The sequence below is a fragment of the Ursus maritimus genome, unplaced genomic scaffold (assembly GCF_017311325.1).
Source record: "Ursus maritimus isolate PB19 unplaced genomic scaffold, ASM1731132v1 scaffold_3, whole genome shotgun sequence".
In the NCBI taxonomy this organism is placed as follows: Eukaryota; Metazoa; Chordata; class Mammalia; order Carnivora; family Ursidae; genus Ursus; species Ursus maritimus.
Window position 1 is genome coordinate 70863595 of NW_024425563.1, and position 14151 is coordinate 70877745.

Below are 14151 nucleotides of genomic sequence, written 5' to 3' on the forward strand. Positions count from 1 at the left end.
AACAAAAATATCGCCTTCACTCTACGTGTATCTGAGGCAAGTTGGTGTTGCTTCGTCTTCTCTGTTGTTCTATTTTTTAGACCCCAACCTTGGATCACCAGGGGATACTGGGACTAGAAAGGACCTGACATGATGTTTTACAAATTCATCTTGGATTCCTCCAGTACGTCACAGTTTGTGTTCGATAACGGCAGGCGGCAGAGAGCAGGCAGGCAGAAAGTGGTCTGCAATTGGATTTGAGGCTTGCAGAATCATCGGCCGCCAATCTTGAGATGCGAAGGGCTTTCCGCTCCAAGGATGGCAGGTTCCATCTGTATTATGCCAGTGTTGCAATAATGGAGTGTTTTATTTATCTGCGACATAGCCCGGCCTTTCTATGTCTGTCTGGGAAATCACAGGTGAGACTTGGAGGGGCCGTATGGAGTCCACCTGAGTAGTAGCTTTGGCACTGCTACATAACCGCACACAAATCCCTCAACTCCTTTACCCTGACTCTGGCCTGGCCATTTATCAGCCCAGCATGTTTCTTAATCTTACTCTGCCTCGTAGCTGCATGTGTAAAATGGGTATAGATAATAGTAGCAGCTCTCCTTTCTGGTTGTTCCGGGGATTTAATAAGTAGTTATAAGTGTAAGACTTATATAGGCTCTGGCATCCAAGCATTGTGGAAATATTAGTTATTATAATTATTATTCTATTCCATAAAGTTAAGACTTCCTCATAGTTTTGGATCTCAGTTGGCTGTAATTACTTTTACATCAGTGAAGGAACGGCTTGTTAAACTAATGACCATCATATGGCTATACTATAATTGTTCGACTATTCACCTCTTATTGGACATTTAGTGTGTTTCCAATGTCCTGCTATGTAGCTAATGTTGTGTGCTATCTGCACTTCCTGAAATCTATCCTCATAGCTTCCCTATGAGGTAGATCCTCTTAATATTGCCATTTCCCAAATGAGTAAACTAACATTTAGACAATATAAATACAATATGATCACGCAACTAGTGTAGGGTTACTTGTAAGACTCAAGCCCATGCTTTGGGATCTCAAAACCTTAATGAATTCCTTATGCATGTTCTTATCCAAAATGGGTTACAATAGCAATTAGTTTGTGTACCTAAAGTTGCAAACTCCAATTATGTAATTTTTTCTTCTTCTATGGACCACCTCATTCCTCAATAATTCAGAATAACTACAGTGTTATTTTCCTCTTGGGCCTAAACTCCTCAATTTTAAACCCTTGGCCTATTTTTAGGAATATTTACATTGCAAAACCACCAGCAGCTTCATAAAATCTTGTGCTGGCTTCTAAAGAACCTAGACACTTCCTTGCACCAATTTACTCCAGACTGTCTGGACCAGCAGGGCACGGGGTGAACATGAAGAGCAATTTTAGGGACCCAAGGAGACAATATAATTACATTCTAGCAAGAAGATCTTTGCTGCTTCCAGTGGCTACAGGCTTGTACAGCACATTTAATACAACCTGACTAACTACCTTGTCAGTCAGGGGGGAAATCGTCACTACTGGGAGCAGTGAATGAGCAATGAATCTCATGGGTGCTACTTTTAGGAACATACAGATACATTTGTTTTTTTGAAAACAGAGATGACAATTGAGGAACAATCATTTAAGTATTCTTTTTTTTTAAAGATTATATTTATTTATTTGAGAGAGAGAGAGAGTGGAGGAGGGGGCAGAGGGAGAGGGACAAGCAGACTCCCCGCTGAGCAGGGAGCCCGACTTGGGGCTCCATCCCAGGACCCCAAGATGGTGACCTGAACTGAAATCAAGAGTTCGACGCTTAACCGACCAAGCCACCCAGGTGCCCCTATGTAAGTATTTCTAAACACATAATTTGTATTATTGTACGCACAACATTTCCCAGAGAAAGGAGTCTGGAGTAGCTTTGGCACTGCTACACGTCCAAACTGAGGCTGTCCTCTCAGACTGTATGTCTCTTTTCTAAGAGGACCTATAACCATAATAATGGCTAAAATTTACAGATCACTTACTACGTGCCTGACACTATTCTAAGTATTTTATATGTATTAACTCCCTTTAATCGTCATGACAACCCAATGAGGTAGATACAGTTATTATTATTACTACTATCTTCCCCATTTTATACATGAGGAACCAGAGGCGTGGAGAGGGTAAGCGACTTCTCCAGGTTACAGAGTAAGTGGTCAGGCTGGGATTTGAAGCTGGCAGTCTGACCCTGCAGCTTTTGCCCTTTGTTACTACCCTAGGCCTATAGGTGCCCCTAGTCCCTGGCTCCCTTATCTTCTGCCCTCCCAGCCCAGTTCACAGTAACCTGCTCTCATTCATCCTTCCTATTTGCTCTTCAACTGGTGCCTTCACACGGCCACTCTCCAAGCTTGGACGCCCCAGTCTCCTGCCTCCCATCCTTCCCTCCCTCTCCAAAAAGTCCTTCTACCTCTTCCATGAGGCTGTCCCTCAGAGGGAAAGGAATGTAAAGGTTATCACTGAAACGACAACAAAAATCACTTCCCTTCAACATGAAGCTCAAATGATTGCCAGGATTGCAGGGAAAAGATATTTAATAAAAAATGAAAAGGCACTTATTAATGAAAATACAGATTTTTAGAGAAATTGGTGATTGAAGAGAACACTGCACCCAGCGCAATTTCCTGTACATACACGAAGCAATAAATAAATACGTATGGAGTAACTGAATGAATGAAGTCAACTTGGGACTGTGGGATTTGAACAGAAGTTTTTGAAAACCTGAACTTGGATGTTTTTGTTGGATTGCTTTAAGAAGATGCTCTTCTGCAAGAAAGACCATTTTGTCAGAATATATATAATCTAATGTTTCCATGTGTTATAAAGTCCTCCATTGAGGGGTTTCCAGCAAGTCTGTCCATGCTAATGCCACTCGCCTGCCAAAGAAGGCAGTGACTGTTCTCTTTTATGTGCTTCTCTTTCACGAGTTCTTAAAAAATAACAAACATTTCAGATACCGAGAGAAAAAGCTAATCTTTCTTAAGTATCAAGCTTGGAGAAGGCAGAATGGCTAATTTGCTTCTCAACTTCCGCAGAGATTTTTTACTTTAGTACTGTATAAAAAATGTAGCTACGTTTCATGTTGGCATGCCATTTCGGAACTGTTAATAGAAATTATTGATACACAAAATTTAAAAAACTAAGACCTATATTTTATTTCTTATGTTCTGGCTATGTGGGGAAAGCCAAGAGGACTCTAGCAGTATCCATAGCTTTAGTGTTTTAATATTTGATTTAACTACTTATTTTCCAATCGTGTGTTAGATTTTAAAAGCCATCTTAGGCTCATTTGTTTTTTTTTTTTTGTCTGCCTCAAGCTGTTTTGAAACAGTAAAGATAAGGATTTATTAATAAGAGTATAATTAAAATAATGAAGAAGCTGACTGACTCAGTTGTCAAAGTTTGATTTTGGTACCTTTGCTACACAGCTGTTTTAGGATTAGTTCACCACAAAAATAGCTTGAGCTGTTACCGTGAATCAAAATACAAAGTTACTTCTCACTGGGCTCTGGTCTTGCAGAAAAATGCACTGCTTTGAGTAATAAATCTTTCATTTCAGAACCCTCACCAGTCAGGTTAACTGTAGATTACACATCAAATGTCTTGGTTTCTAAAAGTAAATTCACTTTCCCAGCGTTACCTTCCACTCTTTCTAAGAAACCCACCCTCTAGCCATCGGCCCGTGCTGCCCCGTGCATACCCTGGCTGTCCCTGCATCGATTCTGTGCTGGGGCAGCCCCTGCCTAAACCCTGTCTGTCTACCCACTCTCTTCGAACCCACAATATCCATAATCCTACCAACATATCTAGGTTCAGATCAAACCCCACCTTCATTACGAGTATTCCAGTGAGAAGCGGTGTCTCCCCATTCAGAATATCAACATGATTGGACTTGTCTTTCCACGGTTTCTGTGGCCTCCAGCTCCCTCCCCAAGGAGACTGTGAACCCCTGGGGGTCAGGGGCTCTGGAGACAGTAATTTATTTCATCTTTTGTATTAGATCTGTAAACTGCCCTCAATCACATGACAAATGAAATGTGCCATAAATACATAATGCTTATGGTAGGATCATGAAATAAAGAATATGGATTTGTTATGTATGGCCTATGAGAGTAACTGCATTATTGCACAGGGACACATTGTAGTCTGAAAAACCCATTAACATCCCCGTACATAAGTGGAGTTGAGAAATACATTATAACAAAGAAAATGAAAAAAGGAAATAGGAAGTACGGGATAGAGTAAAAGCGGTTTGGAATAAACAAAGAAAATCTTTAAAAATACATACAGTATATATGGCAACTATTTGATTACCTGTAAACCCGGACAAGTAAAAGGAATGGATAACCAGAAACTAAATGCGGGCTACCGGTTTCAGTCATCTGTTGAACTAAACACTTCCCCACAAGCATTAACAGGTCACAAGTTGCATATATGAATTTGTTTCCCTTCCCTGTCCTAACACACCTTTACATGTGTATTACCTGGATGGTGGCTGGAAGCTTTTCTGATCTTTAGGTCTAGGTAAAAAGGCAATTCCTCAGCCCATGAAAGTCCACAATCCCCCAGATTTCTGTAAATTCTGGGGGACGGGGGCGATGCTTATGCTGCCATGGCCCTGGGCTCCAGCACTCTCCTACCTGCTGGGACCCGTACCCCAAAATTCAGCTCACAATAGATGCCTTTAGTGGAATGGTCTTATGCCACCCAGATGGCTCTTTCCTCCCTGTTATCTTCTGCTTTTTCCCCCTTTCATTTTCTCCATCCTGCATAAAGTAATGCAGATTATTTTTAGAGGAAATCTTGGCACGATCTCATTCTCCAACCAAGGTGGATCTCATTTCTAAATGTGACCTCGAATCAATATTTCTTCAGAGAAAAGTGAGTCCTTCTTGAGGCTCATTTTGATCCCAGCTATTAAGTATTGTAAACATGTCTCCCTATTACACTCATGCAGTAAGAAAGTAGTATGTGGTCAAAACGCTTGGAACTGGAGGGGAACCAGGAGCACATCTGATCTACTGCTCTGTCTCCACAGCTCCCTCACCACCTATGACTGAAGTTGCAGGTGTCCTAGAAACATCACCATAGGCATATTCCAGACTCTACCCATCGAGTTGAATTGGGAACCTCCCATCCTAGGCTGGTAACTCCAATTCTGATCCCACTGCCTGTCTTCTGGATTTGTGCTTTTTCCCCCCCACTAGATGCACAACTCAGACTTACATCCAGTTTTGTTTCCTTCCCTCTCTGGTTGAGGCCACAATGCTCTGCAACCCAGGGGACAGTTTCACGTTCCCTTGCTCCTGCACAGCCTCTGCTCCCATGTGTACAGACAGCAAAGTTGGGACACAGCTTTAGATAATATGGCCTTTGAAGAACTGGCCTATGGGTAATTGATAATTAGATCTGCTTTAGATTTCAGATATTTCCAAATTTCCAGTGCTCAGGATTCTCATGATGCTGAGTTAGTTATTCATCTCTGCAGAATGCTCTCTTTTTTTACCACTGGCCAATGAACAGAAGAGGCAGAGAGGCAGTGACTATACCTGAGAAACTAGCAGCAGACGACAGCGTTAGCATGCGGAACGGCTCAGTCAGTAAACCAATCTGTGGCAGTGATGCTGTCAGAGCTGAGCACCAGAAGGAGCCCATTCCGTACCTTCCAGCCACCTTCATTTTTTTCTTGGCAAAACTGTCCTTACAATTTGTTTTTAGTTAGAAAACACAGTATCCTGTGGTCATGACACCAAGCCAACATTTTCTCTGTTTCCAGTTAAAGGAAATATAAAGATGCCAGAAAATATTCGCCCAAACAGTGCTGTTTTTCATTAGAAGGGTACTTTTAGAGCCTAGTTACTGCAATATCAACTCTGTATTGTTCTATTACCATGAAGCACACAACTGAAATAGGTGCTTTTTTTTTCTATTACCAGCATATCTATCACATTTGTTGGGGATTAAAGAAAGTGTTCACAGATATTAAAAGTTTTTCTCCTCCTGGGAAAGGCACATCATTGAAAATGCAACATAATTTCCATTCTCTTTTGGAATCTTGAGGTTTAAGAATGTAATTTTTCTGAGTTGCTTCAAGATAGCCAGCATATAAAATACCTCCCTCCCCGAACCGCGGCCTCCCACCTCATGACCTGACCAAATCTGAGCTGGAGAAAGATGTTAACCCTTTGCCTGTCAGTTCTTTACCTCTGACAGGGCAGCAGGATGGCTCACTATAGATACTTGCTCTGGAATGGCCTCTCATGGTCCTTTTCTACAGTGATTTTTGATATAATGTAACTTATTTTGGAAAGGACACATGACTTTGCAGAGAACACCACTTCAGAATCAGAGAATGTTCCATATTAACAGAAATTAATAGGCAAGTTGTGACCAATTCCACATCTCCAGTGTAACAAGTCTGGAAGTGCCATGCCTAACTAGGATGTCAAAAACTTCTATGTTTGGCAAATGGTTATCGTGAGAGGAAGCTTCTTGGGAGCTGTGGAACTCATCATGGCTCTGGAGAAAAACAATAGCATTGCAGATGGTAAGTGCCAGACCAAATGCTGCTGTGGCCAGGATGAACTCCAGAGCGATGAACCAGGCGGTCTAATCAAGGGTGCTCATGGTGAGGTGGGACTCCACACTGAATTACTTTTGGATGACAGGGACAGTAGCCACCACTGTTTGTTCGCGGCATGCTAGGAATCCCAGACATGACACCCATCTGCCCAACCAGCCTGCCAGGTCAGCATATGAGAGTGTTGCGCACTTTCCCTGAACCAGGCGAGTACGAGCCTAAGTGCCTGAGGTGGGTCATCTCAGTCACTCCTCCGTACAAGTCCTGAGATGTGACTATGGCCACTACTGCTGTCAAGGTGAGGAAGTGGGGCCTCTGTTCTCAAGGCCACAGTCAGCAAGTGTCAGAACGTGGACAGCTGACTCTGAACCCAGAACTGATGGCCATGCTGTAAGGCCTTGATGCTCCCAGGGAATATGAGGCACTTGACATCCCTCCTCTTTCAATGAATTCTCCAACAGCTTTGTGAGATCAATGTTACTATCCTTACTAGGAAATAAAGAAAATGCGAGATTTAAGAACTTGCCCTGGACAGTGAGAAGCGACGCCACTGGGATTTGACTCCAGATCTGTCTGAATCGGAAATACAACTAGAAGCACCATGTGGCTTCTGAAGAACGTGACACCGTGAGCCGTTGCTTGTCGTGGATAAAAGCTGACTGTACCCAGAGTTTCGGTGCTCGTATTCCCAAATCTCAGGCAACATGAGATCTTTTTAGCTAGCAATTGCCTTTCATACTTATGCACAACTTTTCTTCTTACAGAGAAAACATGAAACGTGTGTCACAGCAACTTCTCCAATGAACATCCTCCTCCATCCTAGGCTGGAACCTAATTCAAAATTCTCTGTCCACATATTTCCCTGTTTGAAATGTTCTTTAGCACTTAAGATACCTAAGTCACAAGCGTAGAAATTAATCACTGGAGACATGTAATGCACAAAATATGGACATGATAGCTGCTTAAAATAAAATATAGGTTGTATCATCCAAATGAAGGCCGATCCAAAAATGGCATATGTCAAACCACTAACACCTCCTTAACTTCTATTTATTTGCATGTTCTCTAGTTTTGTCTACAGCGTTTTCATGGGTCTGCTCACGCTCCAAGTGCTGGGCGTGCCAAGAGCTCGGTGCTGTATAAATAGTTTCAAATGCGCAGAATGTGATGGAAATCTCATTTGAAACCATATGGCCTTTCACAAATGCTCCAAATGGCCACTACTCAAAGGTACAAGATTTAAAAAGTAATCCTGCCACCATTAAAAATATATGAATAAATAAATGACGGCAATGACTTCCTTTTCCCTACTGGATTCGTGGACGGGTTGGGGAGTATGAATTGCTTCTGCTCTGTGGCTGATTTTCAGTTCAGATAACTCATCTTTATTCATTTCCTTTCAGTCGTGATGAGCCATATTGAGAGCAGCTGTAGGCAAGAGAAAAAAAAAAAAGGATCTCCTCACTCCCTCCTTTAAATCGTTGTCAAACAGCCGTTATAAAGAATCCATCTGGGCTCAGTGCTTTGCTGGGCACCCAAGAAATAATAGAAAACAGGAGGGAAAAAAAAAAAAAAACAGTTTAAGCTGAATCTAACAAAGAGATTTAAAAATTACCCAAACACGTGTTTTGGGGAAAAATCAGCCTCAGGATGATTTAATGCAAAGTCGGGGAGACCAGGCCTAAAGGAAAAGTATACTTCAAATTAAATGCAAAACCAAACCAAAAAAAAATGTACTTTAAAGGTGATGGGGAACACCAAACAAGCAGGTCACTGGTCAGGAGAGGTCTGGTAGCCAATTCGAGTAGGAGTTACTTATGAAGTTAGAAGGTGATAAGTGAGTGTCAATAAGCCAAAACTCAAAATGTGTGATGTAAGAGTGAAATAATATGGGAAAAAGACTTGCATGGAGTGGAATGAAATAAGAAATGATTTACATTAATGACTGAGTTTTTATATCTGAAAAAGTCTTTCCCAGTTTACACAGCAAATGAATTGGGGGTCAAATGCAAGTTTTTTGTTTTTCTTTAATTTTGGATGAATGATGAATATTTTTTGGATCAACCTTGTTCTGAATTAGAAAGTAAATGCTTTTAACATTTTACTTAAAATGATTTCATCTGTGTTAATACATCAACCCAACAGAAATCTTGCTTATGGATCATTCTGCTATACTTCAATGACACAAAAATGGCTTCAGTTTCAAAGGGGAGACTTGGCAAGTGATTACTGCATAAAATATCGCAGTCTTGTTTATTTTACAGCATTTTTGTTCATGCGTTTTTAATGGTTACATGAACCAAATGCTTAGGCAACTGTGCTGAAGATGAAATGAATGAGAAACAAAGATCTGTTAGAGGGCAAGCTGGAAGACTAACTGCTTTGTGAGTTTTCTTTAAAATGCAACTAACAGAGCAAAGAAGAATTTTAAGTAGTGTTTGAAAATGACCATGAAAACACAGTGACTAAGATTTACAAGAAAAGTTTTAAGACGCTAGAAGGAAAAGTCAACAAAAGAATTGTCAAAATACACAAAAAATTTCAAACTCTCTTGCTTTCGATCTATTAGCTAGAATTAGGAATGGTTTTTACTCCCCATCATCTCTGAACTCTCTGCTATTTTGGCACAGTGGAGTACCCTCTCCCTTGTGACATTCATCCTTCCATGGCTCCCACAGTTTGACTCTGTCTACCTCTGTAATCTCGGTCTCTGTGGCTGGTCCATCTTCCTTCCTGCTGTTCCCATCTCCACTCACCTCCTGCAGTCCAGGGTCCTGAGCCTGGCTCTCTCCTGGGAGTCCATCCATTTCTACATCACCAAGGTCACTCCTGATTGTTCCCAAATTGATATGGCCTTCCTCAGTCTCCACCTGCATCCTACAGATACCAGCCTGTGTCCCTATGCCACTGTGTCAACTTGAATATGGTCCGAACCACCTCCATCGCTAAGAGATCTATTTCCCAAGCTTAAAATTTTTGACTCTTTTTTTTCCCCCTCTCCTTTGGCCAAAATAGCCAATTGCTCAGTCCTACTGATCTGCCAAAGATTCCTCTCTATTTTTCTTCTCCTTAACTGAAGCTAGGCTCTCACCACCTCTAGCCTTAATTATTGCCATACTACTAATAATAATAATTCAACAGTGTCAACTATTATGCACCATGTGTTGCTCTGAATGCTTTGTATGAACTATCTTACTACCCAGGAAGAGAATAAGTACAGAGATGAATTTATCTGACCAAGGTCACACAGCAAGCAGAGCCAGGCAAAGCTGTCTGATCCTAGTGTTCTGTAGCACAATGTTGAATTGCTTCTCACAGAATCTCTCATCCAAGCCTTGTTGCACACTCTAGCCACTTTATTTTTCTAAAATCGTGTTTTAAATGTGGCAATGTATATTAGCAACCTCAATTATCCATACCTATGGGCTCAAAATTTGAGTTAAAATTTCTGGAAATTTATCCTAAGGAAATAATTAGTAGTATACAGGAAGACTTTTATAGAAGTCTTTTATAGACTTTTCACTGTAACATGATTTACAATAGTTCAAAATTGGAAACAACTTTAACATTCAATGGTTGGTTAAACAGAATTGTGGCACATTCATACAGGGGAATACACACCATTAAGAAGGACATTGCAGAAGAGTATTTGGTGACATGGGAAAATGTTTAAGTTTTACTCAGTGGGGGAAAAAAAGCAGGTTATAAAAGTTATATAGAGTATGACTCCAATTTTGTAAAAAAAAAAGGGGGGGGCAAAACAAAAACAAAAACAAAAACTGAAATACACAAAAATGTTAACCAAAATTGTTCTGAGGTATTGGGACTCTAAGGGATTTATTTTCCTGCTTTTCCAAAATTTTATGATCACTATATGAACACTGTTATCAGAGATCCTTCCCGTGATAAATGTTATTTAAAAAATAATATTGATATCTCACTACTTCTGCAGTGTCAATTCCCTGCTCAGGGGCACAATAATAAATATTCACTATCTGTTACTATCTGTTACATTAGGTTGAAAGTTTCCATGCCTTCAGAGCAAGCCCCTTTGTCTAAAGCTTCTTGGTTCTTGAATCCCAACCTCCGTGTCTTTCCAGAATGACCCCAGCCACACTGGTCTTTTCATTAGGTTTCCCTTGCCCATCCCCCACCAGCTCGCAGTTGGTCAAGGCCCAACCAGGGCCTCACGTCATTCACACCTCACCAATGCAGAAGCAACAATCTTCCACTGGATTCTTAGACTATAACTTGGATTTATTTATAAACGTTTGGTATTTCTTTCTAGTTTTACATGTGTGGAAAATGGCATTCAACTTGTAGGCCATACAATCATTACAAAAAGTCATCATTACCATACACAAGTCAGGCAAGTGGTAATAATGTTTCCCCTATTTAGTAATGTAATTTTCTTATTTACATGCTGGTCTTAGTTGCTATCCTCTATCTCCTGCATCACATTTTTCACACTCTGGCTATAATACTTCCCACCTAAATTAAAGTGATAGATATAGATACAGATATATAGATATAGATATAGATATAGATATAGATCTGTCTCTCTTGCTCAACTGTCAGTTTCTTGAGTGCAGTAAAAATATGTAACTAAGTTTTACTGCCCCAGCACACAGCACATAGTAGTTACTCAATAAACATTTGTTGAATGAATTACAGATTAGCAGAAATAGGCAAATCTGTATCTAAAATAAATACAAGTAGTTTGAGGAAAATACTGGAAGCAACTTTCACATGACTTATGACTGGAATATAACACCAGCACCAGAAATGATTAAGATCTCCATGACTGGGGCGCCTGGGTAGCGCAGTCGTTAAGGCGTCTGCCTTCGGCTCAGGGCGTGATCCTGGTGATCCGGGATCGAGTCCCACATCAGGCTCTTCCGCTATGAGCCTGCTTCTTCCTCTCCCACTCCCCCTGTGTTCCCTCTCTCGCTGGCTGTCTCTCTGTCACATAAATAAATAAAATCTTTAAAAAAAAAAAAAAAAAAAAGATCTCCATGACTGAAATTGTTAAAGCGAAAAAAAAAATCCTCTCTCCAGTTAGCTTTGCCAGATACCTAAGAGATGCATAAAAGTTAACCTGAAAATATAATGTAAGTCTTACACATCATACTGATTTCTTATATCGGAAGACCGTTTCTATCTAGAGATTTAGTGATAAAATGGGTGGTAGGAGAAGGAAGAAAAAATAATTTTCGCTAATTGTGAAAATTCTCAGATGGCAATTCTAGTTGTTATTTTTTTCCACTAGAGTCTAAATTACTCTAAAGTTGCTATGTATCTGTGGAGACTGAAAGATCATACCATGATTCACAAGACACAACACTGTATGAATAAGTGATCTATATATGAGGAGCTATGATTTTTCTGTGGAACTTTGGAGAAGTTGTAACCACACGAGGAAAGTCTGATTGGTTAATATAGCCAATCAAGCCCCTGGTTGTGTTTCAGAATACCATAATCTCAGACACCCAGGCTTGGTTTTATATAATACATGGGTGTAACTCCAACTGCGCCTGCATGCTCTAAGGGTTCTTCCATCTCATGTTGCCCTAATTTCCATTTCTTTAGACTATTTATTTCACTTCTCTCTTTGAGCTCAATAGGCTATAACATTATATCGTAAGTGGGCAAAACTGAGACTCATCTTTCTGTCTTAGTAAGCATATAATGTAGATATTTAACTACTTGTAGATTCTGTCATCCATTTAAAGCATGAACCTGGATCAACGGAAGAATATGCAGGGGGAAAAAGGGAAGCATTTTTCCTTTTCTTCATCTACGGGATAATGAACAAAAGTGCCCTTTGGGACCAAATGAGGAAATACAAGAGGAATGCCATTCCAAACTAGTTTTTATTTATATTGTTGTCAAAGCATGGCAGACATTATTAAAATAGAACTGGTAAGAAATCAACTAGAGAAATAAAAATCAGGAAATAAAGAACGAACCCCATCAGTGGAACCCCAGGAGAACTCTGAAGTTAGGGAAAGTCAGTCCCCTCACTTTATAGGCTAACCACATTCCCTTTGGCTTTTACCAGGTGAAGGCAATGTTTTGCATGAATGAGAGCATGAAGAAATTCATAGGTATCTGAAAATGAATAACAAGGAGCCACTTTTAATAGTGCCAGTCTGTATCAGGGATATGATCTGAAACAAATGGACTCTGGGAATGAGCAGGCTCTCACTGGACCTGTAACTGTTAGCAAATCAGACTCACTTTAGCATTGGGAATGTGAGTTCTTTGTCCCATAGTATGAGACAGCCTGAAGACCCGGGTCTGGGTGAGGAGGGGATAAGGGCAGGGACCGGACACTAAAGCAGAAGCAAATGGAGCAGTCTCCACAAGGGAATTCCAGTTTTAAGAACAAATTATGTCTGCTTTATGGGATATACAATCCTCAGAACGTTGCAGACATTAAATAGCAAATATTAGTAGTGACATCTCTGTCCTTTAGTGAAGAGTTTTCATACATAAACAAAAATACTTTATGCATTAATGAGGCAAATGATCAAGAAATATGGATCTTGTGTTTATTATACTAAAATCTATTTGGATTAATGTCCTGAATGACACAGCTGCATCAAAATCTCAATTCTAATACTCTTTAAAGAGATACAATTATATTATCTTTAATACACAGAAACAAGAAGAGGGCTAATTTTATCAAGCAGAGGTCCTTCACCAGTTCACTTGGTCTTAGCTATTAACGGTGACTTCAACATACTTGAAAACAGTTTTCTTAATAGGATAAACACTGCCTTTTATGTTCCTCTTCAGAACCTTTATTGACCTAGTAAACTATTTTTCATGGATGGAGGAAAGGCCAAATTCACTAGGCCATTTGACTTACCAAAAATTAAAACACACACACACAGCACATAAACATTAACCTTTTCTAGTTTCTTACCATTCTTTAAAGATTTTATTTATTTATTTGAGAGTGAGAAGGAGAAGCAGCCTCCCCGCTGAGCAGGGAGCCTGATGCCGGGCTCTATCCCAGGACCCCAAGATCATGACCTGAGTGAAAGGCAGATGCTTAACTGACTGAGCCACCCAGGTGCCCCAAGCTTTTCTAGGTTTTTAGACCAACATGTAAAAAAATGTCTGAAGAAGAATGTAAATAGATTACATTATTTTACTATAGAGCAGCAAAAGTAAATGGATTGACTGACTACATTTCACCCGAATAGATAATTAATTAGTTGACCTAACATATTTTGATTTAAAAGAAAACTTGGGGAGGGGAATTACATTTACATAAGTGCTTTAGGGGTGCCTGGGTGGCTGAGTTGGTTAAACGGCCCATTCTTGATTTCAGCTCAGGCCATGATCTCAGGGTCCTGGGATGGAGCCCCAGGTCGGGCTCCTTGCTCAGTGAGGAGTTGGCTTGAGTATTCTCTCTCCTTCTCCCTCTGCCCCTCCCTGCACTCTCTCTCTAAAATAAATAAGTCTTTAAAACAAAACAAAAACAAAGAAATGCTTTAAACACAAAATGTCTCCTTGTAAACAGG

The 14151-nt window shown here is 40.3% G+C and overlaps 1 protein-coding gene across 1 annotated transcript in view; it reads right to left on the minus strand.

Moving 5' to 3' along the window:
* Positions 1-14151, minus strand: part of CDK14 (cyclin dependent kinase 14) — a 544514-nt gene that overhangs the window by 49298 nt on the left and 481065 nt on the right. The window lies entirely within an intron of this gene.